The following is a 12,715-nucleotide window of genomic DNA, read 5'->3' on the forward strand; positions in this document are numbered from 1 at the left end:
CCTCTCCCCACAAAAGATAACAGCACATGTCCTGAGACAGAGAGAGGAGAGAGAGCTTTGGCTGTGCACTGCCTGAAATAGAGAAACAGAAGAAAATGGAATAGAATAACAGATTACAATAGCCTGGGACCACCTGCCCACCCCCTGGGACTCCCTAGCCTCTGGAGGACTTTTCTTTGTGGTTATACCAATTAACTCTTGATTTCCCTTAACCTACAACACATGGCAGGGCTTCAGTCCTCTGATCATCCTTGAGGCCCTTCTCTGGACACTTTCCAACCTGCCCACATATTTTCTTTTTTTGTTTGTTTGTTTTGCAGTGGCCAAAACTGCAGACAGTGCTCCAGGTGTGGTCTGAGCAGTTCTGAGTAGAGTGGGACAATGACTGAGGTGTAGCAAAGAAAAGTGTGGCCAGCAGGGCTAGGGAGGTTCTCCTGCCCCTCTGCTCTGCCCTGCTGAGACCACAGCTGCAATCCTGTGCCCAGTTCTGGACTCTCCAATTCGAGACAGAGACCTGCTGGAGAGAGTCCAGTGGAGGCCACAAGGATGCTTAGGGGACTTGAGCATCTCCCCTGTGAAGAGAGACGGAGAGCCCTGGGGCTGTCTAGTGTGGAGAAGAGAAGACTGAGAGGGATCTGATCAATGTCTATCAATAGCTGAGGGCTGGGGGCAAGTGAAGGAGACCAAGCTCTTTTGGATGGTGCACAGTAGTAAGCCAAGGAACAACAGGTTCAAGCTTGAACAGAGAAGGTTTCACCTCAACAGGAGGAGAAACTTTGGTGTGAGGGTGCTGAGCCCTGGAACAGGCTGTCCAAAGAGGTTGTGGAGTCTCCTCTGGAGACCTTCCAAACCCACCTGGATGCACTCCTGTGCAGACTCCCCTGAGTGCCCCTCCTCTGGCAGGGGGTTGGACTGGATGATCTCTGGAGGTGCCTTCCAGCCTCTAACACTCTGTGATTCTGTGATTCTTTATCCCTGCTGGTAATGAAGAGGATGATGACTTTTTTATCTCTGCTGGTGATGCCCTTCTTGATGCAACCCAGGAGCCTGTTGGCTTTCTTGGCCTCTGCAGCTCACTGTTCACTCATGTTGAGCTTCTTGTCCACCAAGACTGCCAGGTCCCTTTCCATAGGGCTGCTCTCCAGCCAGATGGATCCCAGTCTGAGCTGCACTGCTGGGTTATGTGTTCCCAGCTGCAAGACCCCACACCAGTCCCTTCTGACCTGCAAAAGGTTCTTGCTAGCCCAGTCCTTCAGCCTGTCCAGATCCTCCTGGAGGTTGGCTCTCCCTTCTGGAGTGTCAACATTTCTACTCATTTTGGTCAACCTGTCCACTCACATAGAATCACAGAATGGGTTGGGTTGGAAAGGATCTTAAAGCTCATCCAGTTCCAACCCCCTGCCATGGGCAGGGACACCTCCCACCAGCCCAGGCTGCTCAGGGCCTCATCCAGCCTGGCCTTGGACACCTCCAGGCAGGAGGCAGCCACAGCCTCCCTGGGCAACCTGTGCCAGTCTCTCCCCAGCCTCACTCTCAACAATTTCTTCCTCATCTTCAGTCTCAGTCTCCCCTCTCCCAGCTCAAAGCCATTCTCCCTCATCCTGGCACTCCCAGCCCTTGCCTTAAGTCCCTCCCCAGCTCTTCTGGAGCCCCTTCAGGTACTGGAAGGTTGCTCTAAGCTCTCTCCCTGGAGCCTTCTCCTCTCCAGCCTGAGCAGCCCCAACTCTCCCAGCCTGGCCCCACAGGGGAGGTTCTGCAGCCTCTGCTCATCTTGGTGGCCTCCTCCAGACCCTCTCCAGCAGCTCCAGAGCCTTCTTGTTCTGGGGCCCCAGAGCTGGAGGCAGTGCTGCAGGTGGGGTGTGAGCAGAGCAGAGCAGAGGGCAGAATCCCCTCCCTGTGCTGCTGCTCTCCCTGCTCTGGATGCAGCCCAGGCCATGGTTTGGTACTTCTGGCTCAGCCTGAAGCAAGGGCAGGGGGCTCAGAGATGTGTCCCACTGCAGAGTTCCCTCAGTCTCACACTGTCAGTCCCCAGCCCCGGGCTGGGGCTGTGCCTAACCCCCCGGGGTCAAGGTCACAGCACCCGAGCCCGGCGGAGCCGATTGCCTGCACGGCGTCTGCCTTGTCCTGCTCCATGCCTCAGGAAGAAGCAGATTAAGGCAGCTCCATCCCTCTTGGTCAAACTTTCCAGGCGGCTCAGCATTTTCCAAACCAAAACGTGGCTCTGGGGAGGGCTGTTGCGAGCAGCCCGAGAGCGAGGGCGCAGTGTCCTCTGCTGGCCGCGCCGGGCGCTGAGGACTGCTCCGCAGCTTCCTGCCTTGGGCACAGCCCTGGCCAGGAGGCGCTGCTCGCTCGGCCGCTGTTCAGTGCGTTACCCACACACAGTTCATGGAATCAAAGAATGGTTTGGGTTGGAAAAGCCCTCTGAGAGCGTCCAGTCCAAACAGCAACCCAATACCACTATGGACACCAAACCATGGCCCCAGGTGCCACGGCCACAGGTTTCTTGAACACCTGCAGGGATGGGGACTCCACCACCTCCCTGGGCAGCCTGTTCCAGTCCCTGACCACTCTTGCAGCAAAGAAATTTTTCCTCGTCTCCATCCTAATCCTCCCCTGGCACAATTTCAGGCCATTTCCTCTTGCTCTATCACCTGGCACTAAGGAGCAGAGCCCAAACCCCACCTGGCTCTAACCTCTTCAGGGACCTGTAGAGAGCAATGAGGTCTCCCTCAGCCTCCTCTTCTCCAGACTCAACACCCCCAAGTCCCTCAGCTGCTTCTCACCAGCCCTGCTCTCCAAACCCTTCCCCAGCTCTGTTGTCCTTCTCTGGCTCTGCTCCAGACCCTCAATGTCCTTCTTGGAGCGAGGGGACCAAAACTGACCCCAGGATTTGAGGTGTGGCCTCACTAGTGCCAAGCAGAGCAAGGACTGGGTCCTGTTCTCAGTGCTCTTGGCAACCTTTGCTCCTCACTGGTTTGTGCAGCAGCCCTGCTCCTGCAGGTTTTCAGCACCAGATGCCTCACCTGGTTCCCTCACTCCAAGCTCTGCCTCAGCCAAGAGTTTCTAGGATAGAATCATTCAGGTTGGAAGAGACCTTTAAGATCATCAAGTCTAACACTGACCCAGCAGTGCCAGGATGAAGGAGCTGAGTATCTGTGTGCCTTGGAGGCCTCCTTAGCTGGGTAATCCCAGCCCTGGTTCCATCCTTTAGAGCTGGGTTACAGCCAGATCATAGAGCAGCTAAGTGAGATAAAGCTACACAGAGGCAGATATTAATTAAGAAGGGGAAAAAATGAAAGCTCCTCATTTCCTTCTCAGAACTATCTGTATGCTAATTGCAGTAAACATTCATTAAGCCCATTAAATGAGAGTTAGGGCTGATAATGCTTTTAGGACTGCTGGCAGCAGTGCTGTAGTAGTTCATAGCCTGCAGCTCTGGGGAAGGGAACTTTAGCTTCTACCACAAATCATCTACAGCTTCCCTAGGGACATCAGGACCTTCCCCCACTCAAAGTCTCTCCATGGAGCTGGAGAATGCCCCAAGGCCTGGGGATAAATGGTACTAATTAGTCTTAAAATCATAGAATGCATGGGGTTGGAAGGGACTCTCCAAGGGCATCTTGTCCAACCCCATGCACTCAGCAGGGACATCTCCAACTGGATCAGGCTGCCCAGGGACACAGCAAGGCTGATCTTGAATGTCTCCAGGGATGGAGCCTCAACCCCAGCCCTGGGCAGCCTGTTCCAGTGTCTCACCACCCTCACTGTCAAGAATTTCATCAGCTGCAGTCTCAATCTCTCCTCTTCCAGCTCAAAGCCGTTGTCCCTTGTTCTATCCCCACAGCCCCTTCTGAACAGTCCCTCCCCAGCCTGCCTGCAGGTCCCCTGCAGATATTGAAATGCAGCTCTAAGGTCTCCCTGGAGCCTTCTCTTCTCCAAGCTGAACAGATCCAATTCTTTCAGCCTGTCCCCAGAGCATCCCGTCCCCTCTGATCATCTTTGTGTCCTCCTCTGGACCCTCTCCAGCAGCTCCAGGTCCTTCTTGTGTTGGCAGCCCCATATCTGGCCCCAGCCCTGCAGGTGAGGTCTCCCCAGAGCAGAGCAGAGGGACAGGATCCTCTCCAGCTCTGGTCACACTGCTTTGGATGCAGCCCAGGCTGCCCTTGGCCTTCTGTGCTGCCAGTGCCCATTGCTGGCTCCTGGCCAGCTTCTCCCCCACCAGCACCCCCAAGTCCTTCTCTGCAGGTTTTGATGGGGGCAGTTGTTAGAGCCCAGCCTGCTGTGTTTGTACAGACTGGATGCAGTCACAGTGCTTAGCCCAGAGCCTGCAAGGGAAGAGTTTCTCAGGGGAAAGGAGAGCACCTGGGGCTTGAACCTTCCGTGGTCCTTAATGCAAAGAGGCTGTAGCGGGGCAGCAGTGTCACTGACTGCACTGCAGCCACACCAGGAGATGGCTTCTCAGTCAGCAGTGGGAAAGGCTTACCAAGGCCACACAGCCCTCAGTCATGGGGAGACTGCTGGGCAGCTCCTGCCACAACCTCAAGCTTTGAGGGGGACATGAATCAGAGCTGCTTTTCCCAGCAAGTGAGAACTTGTGTGACTGCAAAGAGCTCCTCTGAAGGTAAAAGTGTCACCCCTCAAAGGCCAACCAGGTGGGTCCAGAGGAGGTCACCAAGATGCTCAGAGGGCTGAAGAACCTCCCCTGTGGGGACAGGCTGGGAGAGTTAGGGCTGTTCAGGCTGGAGAAGAGAAGGCTCCAGGGAGACCTTAGAGCAGCCTTCCATTATCTGCTGGAGGCTAGAGGAGAACTCAGCCAACTGCCAGCGTGGTCAGAAGCTTTTGTACTTTGTGTTTTATTCCTCTGATGACTGCTTGAACAACATGGCTGTGGAGCCAGCACCCACAACCAGCCAAGGTGACAGGAACTTGGCTCTGTGTTGGGTCAGGATCTGACTCCTGGACAAATTCTGCATGGCCAAATGCTTTGCATCTTCACCTGTTCCCCCCAGCTTGGAGCCTCTCCCAGGGAGAAAGAAAAGGGTGAATTGTGCAAATCATGAGTGGCAAGGTTGGTGCAATAGTTAAAGAAGGTGAATAACTCTTAAATAATTCCTGTTGTACACAGCAGTGTCTGCAGGGTCAGAGCCATCCAGTCCTTGGGGTGGAAGAGGCTGGAGGGCAAACAGAAGAATGTTGGTGAAAATACACAGGCTGAAAAAAAAACCATTTAGGGACTTTTGACAAGGGCTGGGAGTGACAGGACAAAGGGCAATGGATTGAAGCTTGAGGAGAGCAGATTGAGACTGGAGATGAGGAAGAAATTCTTGAGAGTGAGGGTGGGGAGAGACTGGCACAGGTTGCCCAGGGAGGCTGTGGCTGCCTCCTGCCTGGAGGTGTCCAAGGCCAGGCTGGATAAGGCCTTGAGCAAGCTGGGCTGGTGGGAGGTGTCCCTGGGCATGGCAGGGGCTTGGAACTGGATGAGCTTGAAGGTCCCTTCCAACCCAACCCATTCCATGAATCTGTGGAGAAACATAGTCAGACTGAGTGGGTAAGGGCCAGAGCAGGAGACAGCTGACATGGGAGGAAGGGATGAGGGTGGAAATTTGAACAGATGTAGGGAAGAGTTTCTCCTTAGTGCCTGTTGGTGATGTGTGCCAGTCCACTTGGAATCCTGGTGGGGGTAAAGTGCCAGGTTTTGCAGGAAAAGAGAAGTCAGCAATGGAAAAGGAGAGTGCTGGTGGCTGGACCCCTGCTTTGCTGTGCCCCCCATATCCACAGGGAGTGAGCAGAGTCTGGCCTGTGTGGGGTGGATTTGGGGGAGCCTGAGCTGCAGCAGGAGCTGTGCTGAGACAAACACACAGCCATGCTCCCTGGAGCACAGCCTGGGGCAGCCCAGCTGCTAAATTTAGGTCTCCTGCAGCAGCAGAGCATGAGCAGAGGCACTGTGCTGAGGCACAAGTGTGGGATGGGCTGGGAAAAGAACCTCAGAGGGTTGCTTTCCTCGTTCTAATAACTGCAGTCTGACATCAGACAGACTAAAGCCTGGGAGATAAACCCTGGAAAGCCAAGATCTGTGTTACTGCAGGCTTGAGTTCCCTCTGGCAGCACCCTGGTCTGCCAGCACTGACCCTGGCAGAGTCACAGCAGGGAAAAACTGAAGAGAAATTGAAATCCCTTTAGAATCACAGAATTGTGAGGATTGGAAGGGACCTCAAGCATCATCCAGTTCCAACCCCTCTGCCATGGGCAGGGACACCTCACACCACAGCAGGTTGCTCACAGTCATATCCAGCCTGGCTGCAAACACCTCCAGGCATGAGGCTTCCACCACCTCCCTGGGCAACCTCTGCCAGTCTCTCACCACCCTCCTGGGGAACAACTTCTTCCTAACATCCAATCTCAAAAAAAAACTTCTAGTTTTTTTCCACCCCTATCACTCCCTAAAAAGTTCCTCGTCAGCTTTCTTGTAGCCCCCTTCAGATCCTGGAAGGCCACAAGAAGGTCTCCTGGGAGCCTTCTCCTCTCCACACTAAATGCTTTGCCCAAAGTGTCACTTATTGGGGGGGAAATTATAATCTTTCTGAAAATAATAATTGTGACAGAAGCCATGGCTCTTTGTAATGCCAGGTGCCATGGCTGTTTACAATGCCAGGTGCCATGGCTCTTTGCAATGCCAGGTGCCACAGCTCTTTGCAATGCCAGGTGCCATGGCTCTTTGCAATGCCAGGTGCCACAGCTCTTTGCAATGCCAGGTGCCACGGCTCTTTGCAATGCCAGGTGCCATGGCTGTTTACAGTGCCAGCTGCCATGGCTCTTTGCAATGCCAGGTGCCACAGCTCTTTGCAATGCCAGGTTCTTAGCCAAGGGGGAAGGATGCTGAAGACCAGGAGAGGTGTTGTGGGAGCAATCAGAAGCACAGAATGGCCTGGTTGGAAAAGAGCTTTAGATTGAGTCCAACCATAACCTAACATCTGCTTGCTGCAGGAGGGGTTGGTCTGCATGATCCCTAAAGGTCCATTCCAACCCAAACCATCCTAAGACTCTCTTGTCTCCCTGTGCACAGCTGTTATACCATGTCCCTCAGCACAGCATCACAGGATCACAGCTCAGAGGATGTTAGGGGCTGGAAGGGACCCCTGAAGATCATCCAGCCCAACCCCCCTGCCAGAGCAGGACCAGAGAATCCAGCACAGGTCACACAGGAACACATCCAGATGGGGCTGGAAAGTCTCCACAGGAGACTCCACATCTCTGGGCAGCCTGCTCCAGAGCTCTGTGACCCTCACAGTGAAGAAGTTCCTCCTCATGCTGAGTCAGAACCTCCTGTGCTGGAGTCATCCAAACATCTCTTAAATGCCTCCTCAGTGGTGCTGACTCCACCACCCTGGTGAGCAGCCTGTTCCAGTGCACAAAGTGAACAAATTTTTCCTGCTATCCAACCTCAACCTCCCCTGGTGCAACCTGAGGGTGCTAAGGAGACACAATAGAGGTAAGAAGAAGGCCAACTCTCTGCTGGGCTGCATCCAGAGCAGGGTGACCTTTGGGTCAAGGGAGGAGATTCTGCCCCTCTGCTCTGCTCTGTGGAGATTTCACCTGCAGTGCTGTGTCCAGCTATGGGGCCCCCAGCACAAGAAGGCCCTGGAGCTGCTGGAGAGGGTCGAGAAGAGACCACAGAGATGCTCAGAAGGCTGGAGAACCTCTGCTATGGGGACAGGCTGGGAGAGTCGGGGCTGTTCAGGATGGAGAAGAGAAAGCTCCAGGGGGACCTTAGAGCAGCCTTCCAGTACCTGAAGGGGCTCCAGGAGAGCTGGGGAGGGACTTTTGCCAAGGGCTGGCAGTGCCAGGACGATGGCTCCAGGCTGTGGCTGCCTTCGGGCTCCAGCCTCTGTCCCGCTCATCCCCCTCGGCCCTGCGCTCCGGGCGGCAGCAGGAGCCCGCAGGGGCTGTGTGCTGCGGGAACGGAAGACTCTGCTGAGCTCGCAGGGCTGCCACAGGCGGTGCCAGGCCACCCGAGGGGCACCGCAACCTGCGTGCGGCTCGGCGGAGACCTCCCCCGGGTGACAATCGGCAGCGCAGGGCCGGGCGGGGCGGGGGCAGAGCTCTGCGCCACTGCCACACCCGCACCGGGCGGGGACTTGGTGACCAGGGCGAGCCTGGAGTAGCTCTGCCAGCCCTGCCCAGCAGTCTGCCAGGGACAGCAGGTGAGTGCCGGGTCCCCTTGACATGGGGAAGTGGTTCCGTGGCCGGAGGGCCTCGGGAAGGTGCCCAGCACCGGCCGCGCCTGCGGAGCGCCCTCGGGTGGGCGATGCCCATCGGGGTGACGGTGCCAAGGCACCGGGGCATTGGGGAGCTGGGGGGCACGGGGCCGGGGGGAGGAAGGGCAGGGAGGCGGTCGGTGGGACGGAGGAAGATGGCTGACTCCTCCCGGGCACCGGGAGCGTGGGGCTGGCTTCCGATTCCTGCCGTGCCCAGCCTGGCACGGCCTGCCCGCGGGGTGCTGCGGCGGGGACGGAGTGGCAGGGGCTGGCGGAGCGGCTGTGGGGGGTGCCCAGGCTGAGGTGAGGGGCAGGAGGTTCTGCTGGCTCCGGATTGTGGCTGTGACCCTTTCGAGGGCAGTGGGCAAGCAAAGGGCATCGTGCGGGAGGTGCTGGTGCTGGCATGCTCCAGGTGCCCAGGGCTCGCCAGCAGAAGGGAGAGCCTGCCCTGAGCTGCAGGCGGGGCTGGCATCAGGCAGGTACCCAGAGCTGCCCACAGCCCGGCCAGCTGTGCGGGCAGCAGCTGGATCCAGCGCACTGGGACGGCTGAGCCGTGGAAAATGTGAGCTGGAGCAGGGTGTGGGGCACAGGGAAGGTGCACGCAGGAACCTGTCAGACGAGTCCAGGCTTCGCCTTGCAGGGGTCACTAAACGCTGCTTTTCTAGCCCACAGCCCAGCTGTGGGGCTGGCAGCGTGGCCCTGAGCCCAGGTGCGGGGATGGAAGCCTCTGTCCGTGTGTCCTGAGAGGCTGCTGGAATCCTCGCTGGGAACCTTGCTGGAGCCCTGCTGGGATCCTCGCTGGGAACCTTGCTGGGATGCTCGCTGGGATCCTTGCTGGGATCCTTGTTGGGATCCTCGCTGGGAACCTTGCTGGAGCCCTGCTGGGATCCTTGCTGGGATCCTTGCTGGGATCCTCACTGGCATCCTCGCTGGGAGCCCTGCTGGGATCCTCGCTGGGATCCTCGATGAGAGCCTCGCTGGGGGCTCTGCTGGTCGCCTTGCTGGGAGCCCTACTGGGATCCTCGCTGGGATCCTCGCTGGGATCCTTGCTGGGAGATGGAGTGCTTTGTGCCTCCAGGGAAGCTGCCTCCAGAGCAAGCCTCGCTGGGAGCTGGCCACACTCGTGGTAGTTTCAGCTGGTTTCTGAAGTTTATCCTGGATGTAGCTTCTGGAGGATGTTAATGTAGACTTTTGACTGCCTGATCAGCTGATAAATTCTGCTGGGAAAAGGTGATCCGTTGGGAAATGTGAATGGATACTGGGAGGGAAGCCTCACACCCCTGTGCTCTGTCATCTGGCCACAGGGCTTGGAGCCTGTGCTCAGCCAGGTTTTTGCAGGATCACCTCACCCAGGCCTTTCTTCTGGGTGAAGCAAATACCATCAGGACAGGACTCAGCCAGGGCACCTTACACCTGTGGCTGCCTCTCTGCTCTCAGTTCAATCCTTCCAAACACGGAGCTGAGTGTTGCTGCTCCCCAGGAGCTTGCTGCCCCCCTTTGAGCTGCAGGCAAGGAGCTGTGCTGAGCTGCAGAGCACTGCCAGCTCTGGCTGAGAATTCCTTTCTCTCTCTGCTAGCCAAGGGGGAGATAGGAGACTCTGATTCATCTGATGCCCCAGCCTGGGGGACAGCTGCACCTGGGAAAGGCAGCAAGAGGGCTACCAGGGCAGGGAGCATGGCTGGAGAGCCTGCTGGGTGCTTCCAGCTGCCACTTCTGTGGCTCACACTCTGTGCTGGGCAGAGAGCAGCATTTGCAGGCTGGGCAGTGGGGTTAGCACTGCTGCCTGCTGCAGTGCTCTGCTCTTTATAGCCCCAGTGACATTTCGACTGCCTGAGGAGAGCAGAATCCTCCAGTCCCTGCCCAGTGTGATGTTTGTAATTGGATATTGCAGGAGCATTTGCCCTGACTCCAGTCCAGGCTTCCTTTCCTCATGGTTTGGTTTCTTTCTGCCAGCTCATTTCCACTCAGATTTTTTTCTGCCTCCTGCCCTCTTTTCCTTGTTTGTTGCCCTTTTTCCTGCCCTCTCCCTGACCTGCTAAACCAGCCTGGCACTGCTGCTGCTGTGTACAAACCAGCTGAGTGGCAGAACTGCATCAGCAAAACATCTGTGAGCTCTGAAGCCATTCTTCATTGTCTGGCTGAAACAAAGCAAGCTGTGAGAGAACCAGAGAAGAGCAGAGGGCTGGTCCCTGTGGCCAGAGGGCCACTGCTGTCCTGGGGCATTCAGAAGAGTGTGGCCAGCAGGACAAGGGAGCTTCTCCTGCCCCTCCACTCTGCCCTGGTGAGGCCACAGCTGGAGTATTGTGTCCAGTTCTGTGCTCCCCGGCTCAAGAGGGACAGGGACCTGGTGGAGAGTCCAACAGAGGGCTAGAAGGATGCTGAAGGGGCTGGAACATGTCTGATGAGGAAAGGCTGAGAGACCTGGGGCTGTGTAGTCAGGAGAAGACTGAGAGGAAATCTAATCAATGTTCATAATTATCTGAAGGGTGGTGTCAGGAAGGGGCCAGTCCCATGGTGCCCTATGGCAGGACAAGGAGCAATGGGCACAAACTGGAACCCAGGAGATTCCCCCTCAGCATGAGGAAAAATTTCTTAGGTGTGAGGGTGCTGGAGGCCTGGAGAGGTTGTGGAGTCTCCTTCCCTGGAGACTTTCAAGCCCCACCTGGCTGTGTTCCTGTGTGACCTGCCCTGGGTGATCCTCCTCTGGCAGGGGAGTTGGGTTGGATGATCTCCAGAGGTCCCTTCCAACCACTCCCATTTTATGATTCTGTGATTAATTCTATGACCAAGGTCTACCAATAATTGTGCTGCTGAGCTCTGCAATCAATGATAAAAAGGAACTCAGCAGTAATAATTTCCCTTGCACAACATGGCACAAGGTACAGGTGAGCTGGAGAGTGCCTGTCTGCAACACAGCTGTGGCCACAGCGTCCTGCTGGGAGGTGAGCAGCACCCTGCAGCTCCTAAGAGTCCTCTGAAGCATGAGCACAGCCACTGCAGCTCTTGCACAACTGCTGGGCTCAGGGGCAGCTGCTGTGAAGCAGGATCAAGGAGAGATATGGAGAGTGGCATTGAGACACCCTCAGCAAGTCTGTGAATGACACCAAGCTGTGTGCCTGGCTGAGGGAAGGGATCCCTCCAGAGGGACCTGGCCAGGCTGCAGAGCTGGGCCCAAGCCAACCTCAGGAAGTTCAGCAAAGCCAAGGGCAAGGTTCCTGCAGCTGGGACAGGGCAATGCCAAGAACAGACCCAGGCTGGGTGAGGAGTGGCTGAGAGCAGCCTGCAGGAGAAGGCCTTGGGGGTGTCAGTTGGTGACAAACTGCCCAGGAGCCAGCAATGGTCCCTGGCAGCCCAGAGCCAGCTGAGTGCTGAGCTGCATCCAGAGCAGGGAGAGCAGCAGCACAGGGAGGGGATTCTGCCCTCTGCTCTGCTCTGCTCAGACCCCACCTGCAGCACTGCCTCCAGCTCTGGGCCCCAGCACAAGAAGGCTCTGGAGCTGCTGGAGAGGGTCCAGAGGAGGCCACCAAGATGAGCAGAGGCTGCAGAACCTCCCCTGTGGGGCCAGGCTGGGAGAGTTGGGGCTGTTCAGGCTGGAGAGGAGAAGGCTCTGGGGAGACCTCAGAGCAGCCTTCCAGTACCTGAAGGGCTCCAGGAGAGCTGGGGAGGGACTTGGGACAAGGGCTGGGAGTGCCAGGATGAGGGACAAAGGTTTGAAACTGCAGCAGGGGACATTTAGGTTGGACATCAGGAGGAAGTTCTGCTCCATGAGGGTGGTGAAATGTGGACCATTCAAGATCAGACTGGATGTGACCCTGGGCAGCCTGCTCTGGTTGGTGGTGTCTCTGCTGACTGCAGGGCAGTTGGACAAGATGACCTCTGAGGGTCCCTTCCAAGCCAGTGCAGGCTGTGACTCCCTGAGCCTGTGAGTTGCTGGTGCTGGGCACCTGCTGGCTTGCAGCACTTCCCTCCTGGCCCTCTGCTGGTGCTGGCAGCCTGCTTGGTGCAGGGCAGGGCTGGCGGGGCAGGGATGTGCCATGGGTGCTCAGCAGGGCAGCTGCAGGTCCTTGGGCAATGGAGTGGTTGCTCAGACTGCCCCAGGAGCTGGCAGGGGCAGTCTGTGAATGATTTCTAGAAGTCTGACCCTGCCTCTGGTTTTTATGACAGTTCTCTACCTGCCTGGGCACGCAGACACCGACAGCTCGAGCCAGCACCATGGTGAGTGTGTTTGCTGTGCCAGCCTGTGCCAAGCTTTGATCTGATCAAAGTGGGGAGTGGAGCTGAGATAAGGACACAGCAGGAAGAACACTGTCACTATCTGTCCCTTTATGGGGGTGAAGTTATCACTTTTCTGCTTCCTCATGATGGAGAACAATTCACACATTGAGGCTTTTCCAGCTGGGGAATCCTGGCAGGGAATAGGGCAAAGAGCACTCATTTTCCAGAGAAACTTCCTCTGGCTG

Source organism: Indicator indicator, chromosome 38, assembly GCF_027791375.1.
Source record: "Indicator indicator isolate 239-I01 chromosome 38, UM_Iind_1.1, whole genome shotgun sequence".
Taxonomy (NCBI): Eukaryota; Metazoa; Chordata; class Aves; order Piciformes; family Indicatoridae; genus Indicator; species Indicator indicator.